The sequence below is a fragment of the Glycine soja genome, chromosome 3 (assembly GCF_004193775.1).
Source record: "Glycine soja cultivar W05 chromosome 3, ASM419377v2, whole genome shotgun sequence".
Taxonomy (NCBI): Eukaryota; Viridiplantae; Streptophyta; class Magnoliopsida; order Fabales; family Fabaceae; genus Glycine; species Glycine soja.
Window position 1 is genome coordinate 17,132,785 of NC_041004.1, and position 13,237 is coordinate 17,146,021.

Genomic DNA, 13,237 nt, shown 5'->3' on the forward strand with positions numbered 1-13,237 from the left:
TTGATTGCCAACCAAAATCCTGTGCGCTAGCAACTTTCTCGCCACACACTAAACAAAAACAGAAAAGGAAAAGGCAAAAACACTCAAAGCCAAATTCCCCACCTAAAAACCATTCCCAAAATAAGTCCTATTGATCCATGATCACGCATGTAATCTTTGATTTGATAGGAAATGATTTGCAAAATCAAGTCATGACATATCTATGGTTCGAAATTAGGATAAAACACTTACCTATGTGAGATTGATACACTTTGAGTAATTTTCTCCTATCTTTGTTGGACCCAGTGTTTCCTCTAAATGGTCGTTTAGAAACGAAGTGCTAACATCTAAAATCTCATTTATGGTTATGAGGAAATTTCATCAGTATACTCTCCTTCCTCGATAGACACATTGTTTTTCATCCAAAAAGCATATGTTGCTCTGATCAGTTAGAAGTTTTGTCTCTTTACTAAAGCATGTTCGCATTTTGGTGAAGAAAACACCGAGACTATTTTTAGTCTCACAGTTGTCAAGAACTACGTAGGTCTGAGTTCCTCATCACAAATTGAGGATACGTAGGAGCAAAAGCCCTGCTTTTGTCGACCACCCCACTTTTTGTTACCGTGACCCAAGAGTCCGGGGGCATGCGGAGCCACATGACCGTGGGATCCCCAAATTCGTATGTTCCATCATTTATCATTTGTATGTTATCTTTTGTTTGACTAAGGGACTGACGTTTGTTTCATGTTTTGACTTTTGTTTTGTACATACATATCATTTGAGTTGTTCCGTCGGTACTTGTTTCGTTGTTGTCAATAGTGTTTGTTGAAATTCCGGAATTGCGTAGAATTTTTCATTTAGGAATGTCATCCTAAAGAATAAAATGAACCAAAAATAAAAAGAAAAAAGAAAAAGAAGCGTTGTGAATAAAAGCCATGTTCATGAAGAAAAGAAAAAGGTTTTTATCTATACGTGTAGGTAGAAGGAAAATGTGTACAGAAGGATTCCTGTGTGTAAATGATGTGCGGAAAGGAATTCTTGTGCGTGTGAGCAACGAGTGTACTTTTGTGTATAAGTGTGTGTTGTGGGAAATGAAAAATCTTTGAATGTAAATAGGGATTGTATATAGACCATGTGACGTAAAAAGAAGAGTTCTAATGTGTGTACAGAAACGGTTTGTCGTATATGTCGAAACCTACCCTTCGGCGGGAGGGCGACGCGTGACTCGCGGGATGCGTGTTCCACGAAAGGAATGCGCGCGGAGTCGCCACCAACGTTTATTTGAGGAAAACGTCGGAAAAACCGGAAAAGACGCGATCTACGAACTTTTAAGTGAAAGGTTCGGGAGTTGTATTTACGCGCGGGGAAGGTATTAGCACCCCACACGTCCGTCACAAGGGACGGCAGCCTTTAATCGAATGTGCAAACATGACTTTGATTTTTACATTCCCTTTTATGTCCTTATATCCTTTATACCCTTTTTATATTTTTTCTCTTTTTGTGGTCGAAAAAGGGTGTTTCCCTTTGCTCCTACGTATTCCTCAATTGCGATGAGGAAATCAGACCTACGTAGTTCTTGCTTTTTGTCAAGTGATTCTTTTTTTTTTGCTTAAGTGGTGATCATTTTAAGGCGTTGGACCTTAAAAATGATCCATTTTACTTAGTGAGGAATTGAAATGACAAACTTCAAAAGCCTATTTTTGTGGACGAGCTTGACTAGGCGAGTTGATTTTAGCCTTAATTTCACTTTAGTTATTAGTCAATTCGATTTAAGAATGAGAAATCCCAAAGAGAAAACGTCCGATTGATTTTTCGCTTTACTTTACTAAAAAAATATTTTTTGATTATTATATTTAATTTTTTACCTCTTTTTGATTTCCAACGTGGTTACGGCACGACTGAACGGTCGGAATTCATTTTAACCGAAGTTAACGGATAATACAATTCAAACGTTCGGTGGAAATTGATTTTATTTTTAAGTTAAGCGAGAAATGACTTAAGTAAAATGGCTTAAGCACGTCAACAGGGGGTATAAAAAGTAAACAAAACGAGAATAAAAATGCACGAAACACAATGTGGACCACTACGGGTACATAGAATGAATCGAAAAGCTTGGTTCGAGGTACTTACCCGTTGAAGATCGAAGAACGATGAAGAACGAATGAAGAACGTCGAAGAACGGTTGAAACCTTTGCGAAATTCCTCACGGAAAACGTTACGGAAATGTTTCGGAAGCGCCTCGGCTTAGATTTTCTTTACGAAAACAATTTTTCCAAGCAAATTCGAAAGAGAGAGAAGTGCCAAAGGGGCTGAACCCTTTTCTTCTTCACTTCCTCCCCTATTTATAGCAAAATAGGGGAGGTGGTTGCCGCCCAGCTCGCCCAGGCGAGCCAGGTTGCTTCCTCCAGAAGCAACAGCCTTCTGGAGGAATATTCTAGAGGGCCCAAGTGGGCCTGGGTGCTATTTGCACCCCCATTTTTACTAAGTACACCCCCTCTGCTTTTTTTGGTGATTCTTTTTTCGTAAATTTACGGAAACTTACGAATTTCGTAACGATACTTGTTTTCTTTCCGTAATGTTACGGAACCTTGCGGATTACATAATCATCCCCTTTTTGACTTACGGAATGTTACGGAACCTCACTTAATTATGCAACGATGCTTCCATTTGATTTCCGGTGTGTCACGGAAACTTACGGATTGTGCATCAATATTTTTTTGGGTCTCGGCATGTCCTGGAATTTCATAAATTGCCTAATGATGGATGCCAAGCACCTCACAAGGACCAAAGAAAGGTCGCATGTCATCAAGCAAAGGTCCCCGGACGAAATTAGGGTATGACAGTTGCCCCTCTTTACTTGTCTTTTATTGGAGATAAAAGAAAAGTAAAGATAAGACACTAATTTCGTTCCTCTCGATTTGACGAGAGTCGCTGGTGACCATAAAATCTCCACATGCAAATGACTTGTTGTTCCCGGAATTTCTCAAATTGCCTAATGATGGGTGCCAAGCACCTCACAAGGACCAAAGAAAGGTCGCATGTCATCAAGCAAAGGTCCCCGGACGAAAATCAGTGTATGACACTAATTTTGCTCCTCTCGGTTGACGAGAGTCGCGGGTGACCATGACTTGTCGTTCCCGGAATTTCACAAATCGCCTAATGATGGGTGCCAAGCACCTCACAAGGACCAAAGAAAGGTCGCATGTCATCAAGCAAAGGTCCCCGGATGAAAATTAGTGTATGACACTAATTTCGCTCCTCTCGGTTGACGAGAGTCGCGGGTGACCATGACTTGTGGTTTCCGGAATTTCACAAATCGCCTAATGATGGGTGCCAAGCACCTCACAAGGACCAAAGAAAGGTCGCATGTCATCAAGCAAAGATCCCCGGACGAAAATTAGTGTATGACACTAATTTCGCTCCTCTCGGTTGACGAGAGTCGCGGGTGACCATGAAATTTCCGCATGTAAATGACTTGTTGTTCCCGGAGGAACAAAAGGTGCAGAAGACTATGTCAGCCTCTGCATGCTATCAAGCGTTCTGTCTTCCAGATAGCAAAAGAATGTTTATACGGATAACCACTCGGGTATTTCCGCGTATCATCGGGCCCGCCGCCTCTGGATGACACAAGGGTGCGGATAACCGTAAGGTATCTCCGCGTATCATCGGGCCCGCCGCCTCTGGATGACACAAGGGTGCAGAATGACCAAATTTTGTCTCTGCTTGTCATCGGGCCCGCTGCCTCTGGATGACAAAAGGGTGCAGATAACCGTAAGGTATCTCCGCGTATCATCGGGCCCGCCGCCTCTGGATGACACAAGGGTGCGGATAACCGTAAGGTATCTCTGTGTATCATCGAGCCCGCCGCCTCTGGATGACACAAGGGTGCAGAATGACCAAATTTTGTCTCTGCTTGTCATCGGGCCCGCTGCCTCTGGATGACAAAAGGGTGCGGATAACCGTAAGGTATCTCCGCGTATCATCGGGCCCGCCGCCTCTGGATGACACAAGGGTGTGGATAACTGTAAGGTATCTCCGCGTATCATCGGGCCCGCCGCCTCTGGATGACACAAGGGTGCAGAATGACCAAATTTTGTCTCTGCTTGTCATCGGGCCCGCCGCCTCTGGATGACAAAAGGGTGTGGATAACCGTAAGGTATCTCTGCGTATCATCGGGCCCGCCGCCTCTGGATGACACAAGGGTGCGGATAACCGTAAGGTATCTCCGCGTATCATCGGGCCCGCCGCCTCTGGATGACACAAAGGTGCATGTCACATGACCTCAGGGTCAGTATGACAAAGACTATGGGGCGGCCGACAAAAGCAAGACTCTTGCTCCTACGTATCCTCCAATGAGGAACTCAGACCTACGTAGTTCTAGATAATTTGCGAGACTTGAAAAATCTCCATCGGAAAATGTTGACATCTCCGGAAAGGGCGCAGATGACCATATGGGCCTCTGCTCATCAATCACACCTGGGGTGACTGAACGACGAGGTGCGGATAACCGTAAGGTGTCTCCGCGGGTTACCAACTCTTGGGTCATGGCAACAAAAAGCGGTGCGGTCGACAAAAGCGAGGCTCTTGCTCCTACGTATCCCCCAATGAGGAACTCAGACCTACGTAGTTCTGGATAACTTGTGAGACTTGAAAAAGTCTCGGTGTTTTCTTCGCTAAAATGCAAACATGCTTTAGTAAAGAGACAAATATTCCAACTGATTTAGGGCAGCATATGCTTTTTTGAGTGAAAAGCAATGCGTCTACCGGGGAAGGAGAGTCTGCTGATGAAATCTCCCATAACCATAAATGAGATTTTGGATGTTAGCATTTCGTTTCTAAATGACCATTTAGAGGAAACATTGGGTTCGACAAAAATAGAAGAAATCCACTCAAAGTGTATCAATCTCGCACAGGTAAGTGTTTCATCCTAATTCTGAACCATAGATATGTCATGACTTGACTTTGCAAATTATTTCCTATCAAATCAAAAATTACATGTGTGATCATGGATCAAATAGGACTTCCCTTGGGAATGGGTTCTTTTGGTGGTTTTTCGGCTTTTGTGTGTTTTTTTTGGCTTTTGATTTTTTTGTTGGCTTTTTCCTTTTCTGTTTTTGTTTAGTGCGGGGCGAAAAAGTCGCTAGCGCACCGATTCTGGTTGGCAATTAAAGGGAGAAGACCACTTTTAGGTCATGGTTTCCTTTTCTTTCTTTTGTCCATTTGGTGACAATTCTGTATTGTTCAGATATTGTCTGGTCCAAAGACCTCTCTGCACATTTCTTTTGGTTTCTTTGACCAGGAGTTTTCTTCTTTTTTACTTTCTCCCATTCTTTGGTTGGGAATTTTCTTTCTTTTCTTTTTTCTTTCTCCCACTCTTTTGATTGGGAATTTCCTTTCTTTTCTTTTTGCTTTCTCTTTGATAGGAAATTTTCCTTCTTTCCTTTTTTTGCTTCCGAGGGTAAGGATTATAGTGAGTCATGATTTTGGCTCAAGGTTTGTAGAATGGCTAGACATGATACATGTCAGGGTTTGGTTTGGCTCAAGGATAAAAGGGGTGCCCCACATTATTTCCATGACACAAAATGCAAAAATGATGATTTGGAAACTTTATGCAAAACTGGTCATGCATGCACCTATACGGACACTCAAGTGTCAAATTTTTATGGTCACGTGATGCTAGGGCTTAGGATTCATTTCCTCTATTTTAAATCAACCCAATGTTTCCAAAATATGTTCTTTTATCAATTTGTGTATTCATCCGAGTCCATTTCGGGCGTCCGGGGAAATTTTCACAGCATTCACCCTTCAGGTGTAGACACGTTTTTTCTTCAAAAATCGGTTATGATCAATGAATTTTTTTTCAAAGAAAAGTTGGAAATCATCTCTTTTCAAAAGCATGTCGGTTTTTAGCTAGACAACTTATTTTCTCTTTTTCCACCTTTTTTCTTACTTGCTTTCTTTTTCCTTTTTTCTTCTTATTTGCTCTCTTTTTCTTTACTTGCTCTCTTCTTTTCCCTTTTGTTCTCTTTTCCATTTCATTCATTTCATTTTTTTCTTTTCTATTTTTATTTTTATCATGATTTTTTGTTTATTTTACATATATATTTTTTGGACGATGTTCCTAAACGAAGAACTCTACACGGTTCCAGAACTTCAAACATCATCGATAGTAATGATATATAAACACTAACGCAACAATCAAAAAAATGTATGCGCTGTACAAATGACAATCGAAACAACAAAACAAACATTAGTCTCTCAAGTCAAAACAATAACATAGAATAAAAATGACAAAAGAAATATGAAAGAAAACATGAATCTGGGGATCTCCCAGTCACGTATCTCCACTCCCTCCCAAGAAGTCAAGCAAATCGGCCATCTCCTCGTCCTCGTGGGCCTCCTCTCCATCGCCGGGAGCTTCTGGGGGTGCCTCTCCTGCTTGGGCCTCGGGCCAATCTCCGGGCCATGCAACCTCTGCCCTGAACTGGTCTGGGGTAGGGCATGAAAAAGAAGCGAAGCCCTGGCTCTGCAAGCTAAGGCTCATCTGGTACAGACAATCATGGGTCTGTACATGTGCTCGGTGGTTGGCCGCCTGCTGGCGAACCAAATGCCGTAAATACTGCTCCATGTCAAATGCCCCAGCCTGGCCAGCCTGATGAGGTGGTGGTGGCGCGCCTGCGGCCTGTGGAGCATCACCCTGAGCCTGTCTCTGGGTACAGTACTTCTCAATGAAAGCCCGGGTGATGGGCGGCCGAATCACCTTAGTAGGTGCAACGGGGACTCCGAACGACTGGCAGAGTCCTGTGATCAGTGCGGGAAATCCCAGGGCCCTGTTGGACTTATCTGGGTCCAAAGGGTGCCTAGTGGGCGCCATACCTGCAAAAATATAGATGGCATCAGCGATCAACTGAGCCACATGGATGCTCATCCGTGTCAGGATGGCGTACACCAGCTGACACTTCGGCATGGGAAGGTCAGAATTATGATCGGTGGGCAGGATGTTGCTGAGGAGCAACGTCATCCATATCTGGGTCAGGGTGGTCATGTTGGTGCGCATGATTCGCACTCGCCTCCCTGCAGCAGTCCGGGCAAAATCCTGCCCCGGTATACATAGCAGCTGGGCGATGGCCTCCTCATCGAACCCATCAGACCGGTTCCTCCTCTGGCCATACTCATATTCCTGGCCCTCTTCCAACACCAACGGATATCCTAGGAGTTGGCCGATAGCGTCGGCATCAAACGGGATCCACTGACCCCTTACGCAGGATCTCATGTCACGCACGCCCTCCTCGGTTGGCCAAGCATTGGCATAAAACTCAAGGACTATTTCTGGATCAAACTTGGCCATGGGAGTAACCAGTGATGCCCACCGCCGGCGCCCTATTTCCTCCTGGAAATCAGTATACTCGTCGTCCCTGAGCTGGACGCGTCGCTCCCCGAGAAACGACCATCCCTTGATGGCCTCGAAGCGCTGCTGGTGTACAGTGCTCCTAAAGCGGTGACTGTCATACTCCGGAGCGGAACTAGTTCCTTCGGCTGCCTTGTCCTTCCTGGACCTCTTTGAGGCAAGCTTCCTCGGGGCCATTTCTTGTTGGTGATGAACAAAAGCGCAAAACGGAACCAAAAAATGCGAAAAAGGATGACCCTAGGGCTTCAAACTCGTCAATCCCGTGGGTATGGCTTTTGAAAGGGGGGAAAAGAAGTTTTTGAATGCAAAAACGTCCTCCCTTTCGTCATTCTTATAATTGGGTGCAGAGGTGGCTCGCCCAGGCGAGCCCAGCTCGCCCAGGCGAGCTAACCTGCACATTTTTTTTTTTTGAGGGGAACATTAACCGTGTCCCCTCCCTTCTCATGGATTAGTGTCTTGCCTAACTTGAACTTACTTAAGTTAGAATTAGGTGTTGATTACTTATTTTTACCTTTTTTAAAACAAACAAATAGTAAAAGAAAGCTGCAAAATACAAAGGATACGGGGCTGCCTTGCAGCGACATTCTCTGCTTGTTTTGCGCAGAGAAGGGGCAATGATCGGTCGGTCGTGACCCCATCCCCACTTGCATCCGTCCTTAAGTACCTGCAAGTAATAAACAACCAGGTATGGCCAATCTTGACCGCGTCATTGTCTTACCTTGATTGGTTTCTGCCGTTCATGTTTTGTCTCTACCCCGGAAGGTAGCCCAAGATGATCCTGCCCCTGTTTTACCACAACAATATGCATGCGTATGCGTATGCGTATGCATGAATGTTTTCAAACGCAGCAAATTTAGGGAAAGTTGGTTCAGGTTCAAATCTAATTAAGCGCTTGGGGCATCCCATGAACTGAGCGGAAGGGCTCAGGTGATCACAGATTAACGCAAGGTTTGAAACTAACGTGAGGACTAAAGCCTCGAATCCACGTTCATTTGTTTGAAAGATTGTAACGAGAGATACAACAGACAGGAAATCCCTGAGGGAAATCCAGAAAACGCATAAAGATAAAGAACATGCAGCGACACCGTTAATTGCCCCAGCTTCTAAGCATAATATTGTTTGACGACATCAGAGTTCACGGGTGAAGGTAGCTCTTCGCCATCCATATTGGTAAGCACCAGGGCTCCTCCGAAAAAAGCCCTCTTCACAACAAAAGGCCCTTCGTAGTTCGGGGCCCATTTCCCTCGATGGTCCTTGACAGCATGGGACATTTTCTTTAGCACAAGGTCTCCCTCATGGAACTTGCGTAAGCGTACTTTCTTGTCGAATGCACTCTTCATTCTTTGCTGGTATAAGCGCCCATGACTCATGGCCGTTAAGCGCTTACCCTCAATGAGGTTGAGCTGGTCATAGCGCGTTTGTGCCCACTCTGATTCCTTTAATCCGGATTCTGCCAAGATCCTTAATGACGGGACTTCTACCTCAAACGGTAACACAACCTCCATCCCATATACCAATGAGAACGGCGTTGCCCCAGTTGACGTTCGCACTGAAGTCCGGTAACTGTGTAACGCGAATGGGAGCATTTCTTGCCAATCCTTGTATGACACGGTCATCTTTTGGATAATCTTTTTGATATTCTTATTGGCCGCTTCCACGGCTCCATTCATCTTTGGCCGGTAGGGTGTGGAATTGTGATGCTGGATTTTAAACTCCTCGCACATTTCCCCCATCATCTTGTTATTCAGGTTGGTGCCGTTGTCCGTGATAATCTTCCTTGGAAAACCATATCGGCAGATGATCTCTTTCTTAATGAACCTGATCACCACATTCCTCGTGACATTGGTATATGAAGCCGCCTCGACCCACTTGGTGAAATAATCTATCGCTACGAGGATGAAGCGATGACCATTCGAGGCCTTGGGCTCGATGGCCCCGATGACATCTATTCCCCACATGGAGAAAGGCCAAGGGGCGGACATGACATTCAGAGGGTGTGGTGGGGCATTGACATTATCTGAGAATGCTTGACATTTGTGACATTTCCTCACATGGACACAACAATCACTTTCCATGGTAAGCCAGTAATAACCTGCTCTTAGGATCTTCCTGGCCATAGCATGCCCGTTGGCGTGCGTTCCAAACGAGCCCTCATGGACTTCCTCGATCATGTGATTTGCCTCCTTGGCATCCACACACCGCAGGAGTGTCATGTCATGATTTCTTTTATACAGTATGCTTCCGCTCATGAAGAAACCGGCTGCCAACCTTCTCATTGTCCTTTTATCGTTGTCGGCAATCTCTGGTGGGTATTCTTTGCTTACGACATATCGCTTGATGTCGAAATACCAAGGCTTTCCGTCCCGTTCCTCTTCCACTTGGCAACAATGCGCGGGTTTGCCACGACACCAAAATTCAATGTAGGGTAGATCCCCGTGCGGTGTTAGCTGGAACATAGACGCCAACGTAGCAAGTGCATCCGCCATTTGATTTTCCTCGCGGGGAACATGATGGAAGGAGATCTCATCAAAGGTCTTAGCCAATTCTTTGATATAGGCTTTGTAAGGTATCAGCTTGGGATCTCTAGTTTCCCATTCCCCTCTCAGCTGATGGATTACCAACGCTGAGTCGCCGTACACCTTGAGTAGTTTGACATTGGAGTCAATTGCTTCCTGGACGGCTAGGGCGCATGCTTCATATTCGGCCATGTTGTTGGTGCAGTCGAATCCTAGCCTGGCTGTGAAAGGTACACATTGATTGTCCGGAGAGACCAACACTGCCCCAACGCCATGACCAAGAATGTTTGACGCTCCGTCAAACCATACAGTCCATTTGTCCCGATCTTCGTCCAATTTTTCCTCGAACAAGGCCATGATGTCCTCATCCGGGAATTCAGGATGCATGGGCTGGTAATCGTTAAGAGGCTGTTGAGCCAAATAATCTGCTAAAGTGCTTCCTTTTATCGCCTTTTGGGTGACGTAGACTATATCAAACTCAGATAGCAGGACTTGCCACCGGGCGATTCGTCCCGTGAGAGCTGGCTTTTCAAAGATGTACTTAACCGGGTCCATTTTGGATATCAACCAGGTAGTATGGCTCAGCATGTACTGCCTTAGGCGATGGGATGCCCATACTAAAGCACAACACGTTCTTTCGAGCAAGGAGTAATTCATCTCACAGGTCGTGAACTTCTTACTTAGGTAGTAAACAGCGCGCTCTTTCTTCCCGGATTCGTCATGTTGCCCCAGCATACACCCCATTGACTCGTCCAAGATTGTCATGTACAAAATGAGAGGCCTTCCAGGTACTGGTGGCATAAGCACGGGAGGATTCATTAGGCACTTTTTGATCCTTCCAAAAGCCTCTTGGCAATCCTCATTCCAGCGATCAGTTTGGTTTTTGCGCAAGAGCTTGAACAACGGCTCACAAATGGCGGTGAGCTGCGATATGAATCTGGCAATATAATTCAAGCGCCCCAAGAAACCTCGGACTTGCCTCTCTGTACGGGGTTCTGGCATCTCAAGGATGACCTTCACTTTTTCGGGGTCTACCTCTATCCCTTTCTGGCTTACAATGAAACCAAGCAATTTCCCTGATTTGACCCCAAAGGTACACTTAGCGGGGTTCAACCTTAATTGATATTTCTTAAGCCTTTCGAACAACTTCCGCAGGTTGACAAGGTGTTCTTCCTCGGATTTAGATTTAGCAATTATGTCGTCCACGTAGACCTCGATCTCTTGATGCATCATATCATGGAACAAAGCGACCATGGCCCGTTGATAAGTTGCCCCGGCATTCTTGAGTCCAAAGGACATCACTTTGTAACAGAACGTCCCCCACAGGGTGACGAAAGTAGTCTTTTCCATATCCTCGGGCGCCATCTTTATCTGATTGTAACCAGAGAAACCATCCATGAAGGAAAATAAGGCGAAATTGGTCGTGTTATCCACGAGGATATCGATGTGTGGTAAAGGAAAATTGTCCTTGGGACTGGCCCGATTCAGGTCCCGATAATCTGCACACACTCGTACTTTCCCATCTTTCTTAGGAACTGGTACGATGTTGGCAACCCATTCTGGATACCGAGCGACGGCCAGAAATCCAGCGTCAAATTGCTTCTTCACTTCTTCTTTTATTTTCAAGGAGGTTTCGGGCTTCATCCTTCTCAGGTTCTGTTTTACCGGGGAACACTCGGGATTTAGAGGTAATCGGTGCTGTACAATGTCAGAACTCAAACCGGGCATATCTTGGTATGACCAAGCAAAGATGTCTTGGTAGTCTTTTAGCAGGATTATTAATTCTTCACGGATAGGTGCGGTAATACCTGTACCTATCTTTACTTCCCTCTTTCCACTGCCAATTCCTAAGTCTACTAGCTCTGTTTCTTCTTGATGAGGCCCCGTTTCTTGGTCCTCATGGGCGACCATTCTTTCTAGTTCTGGGGGAAGTCCCACATCCTCATTTCCTTCATCTTCCGTTTGATTCATTTCTTGCTCGAAGTCGATAGGCGGGTCCCAGGTATTAGTACCTTCGGGGGACTCGTCATCGGATCTGCCGTTTCAGAAAAAGAAGTAAACATGCAAATGAATGAGAATGGGTAGAGACCAGGAACAGATGAAGAAAGATCCTTGTATTATAAATTCAAAAACAAAAGACACAAAGCCTTAACAAAAGGAAAAACTCTAAAGCCTAGGCCCAACTATAGAGCTTTTAAAACCGTAAAGGTTTACATTATGCTCGTTGCGTAAATGCCGGGGCGTTCTTCCACTCGCCAATTTCCCAGCCGGAAATCAGGAGGGCATGGTCGTACCAAATCCAAAGTACTCGGAACATCATCTTCGCATATCGCGAACACTTGACCTTTGTCTCCCAGACCCGCGCTTATAAAGCTTCTACTTATGTGGCAGGGCGGGCTTCCTTCACTTTCTTGTCTCCAACGCGAGCTTTGACCACTGTTCTTCCTTCCAGCGATGCTTCTTTTCATGTTCGCCTGAGTGGGCTTATAGCCTAAACCATACTTCCCACGGTTTCCTTGAGTATTTATCAGGCCAGTTATGCCACCGTTGTCTTTGCCTAAACCCATCCCGGGTTCATAACCGTTCCCCAACATAACTCGGGCCATCATTACCGCTGCATTGGACAGACAAGGCTGCCCAAAGAGGGAGTCCACGGAGGAAATGCTGACCACCTCAAAAGACTGGAAAGCAGTTTCTAACGATTCTTCTGCGGCTTCCACATAAGGCATGGAGGATGGGCAGCTTACCAAGATGTCTTCCTCGCCTGACACGATGACCAAGTGCCCCTCCACTACGAATTTCAGCTTTTGGTGGAGTGTAGAAGGCACAACTCCCACTGAGTGGATCCACGGGCGCCCCAACAGGCAGCTGTAAGGGGGGTTAATATCCATTATTTGGAAGGTGACTTGACAGGTGTGAGGGCCTATTTGTACTGGGAGATCGATCTCTCCCCTAACCTCTCGGCGAGTGCCGTCGAAGGCACGAACCACCATTGAACTTGGTTTTAAGTGGGAAGCATTGAATGGTAACTTCTCCAAAGTGCTCTTAGGCATCACGTTTAAACTGGAACCATTATCGATGAGCACCTTGGCTACGATATGGTCCATACACTTGACTGATACGTGTAAAGCCTTATTATGCCCTCTCCCCTCGGCGGGGATTTCTTCTTCGGCGAAGGCAAGATAGTTGTTGGCAGTGATATTGTTGACCAGCCCTCCGAAACCTTCTACCGAGATATCTTGGGCCACATGAGCCTCGTTTAGAACTTTTACTAGCAGAGCCCGATGAGGCTCGGAGCTCATAAGTAACTCCAACAGCGAGACCCTGGCCGGGG